Source organism: Etheostoma spectabile, chromosome 20, assembly GCF_008692095.1.
Source record: "Etheostoma spectabile isolate EspeVRDwgs_2016 chromosome 20, UIUC_Espe_1.0, whole genome shotgun sequence".
Taxonomy (NCBI): Eukaryota; Metazoa; Chordata; class Actinopteri; order Perciformes; family Percidae; genus Etheostoma; species Etheostoma spectabile.
In genome coordinates this window covers 5,258,211-5,258,551 of record NC_045752.1, presented here as the reverse complement: position 1 = coordinate 5,258,551, position 341 = coordinate 5,258,211, and the positions used below count along the sequence as shown (strand labels likewise).

Genomic DNA, 341 nt, shown 5'->3' with positions numbered 1-341 from the left:
AGATAGTGGAAAAATTTCAATCTTAGTATTACTTGATCTCAGTGCTGCATTTGACACGGTCGACCATCACATAGTACTAGACCGATTGAAAACTGAGTTGGCCTTTCTGGCTCAATACTAAACTGTTTTGAATTCTACTTAGAGAATAGGGACTACTTTGTGTCTATAAGTAATTCTGCATCTAATCATAAAAATATGACGTTTGGAGTATCCCAAGGCTCCATTCTGGGGCCTCTTCTGTTTAACATCGACATGCTTCCAACAACAACAAAATAAGTTACTAATAGTTAGGCGGATGACACACAAATTTACATAACCTTATCGCCAGGGGACTATAGTCC

General features: G+C 38.1%; 1 protein-coding gene across 5 annotated transcripts in view; it reads left to right on the top strand.

Moving 5' to 3' along the window:
- The window catches only part of LOC116669660 (lysocardiolipin acyltransferase 1), an 18,835-nt gene that overhangs the window by 15,140 nt on the left and 3,354 nt on the right, over nt 1-341 (top strand). The gene's annotated exons all lie outside the window — the stretch shown is intronic.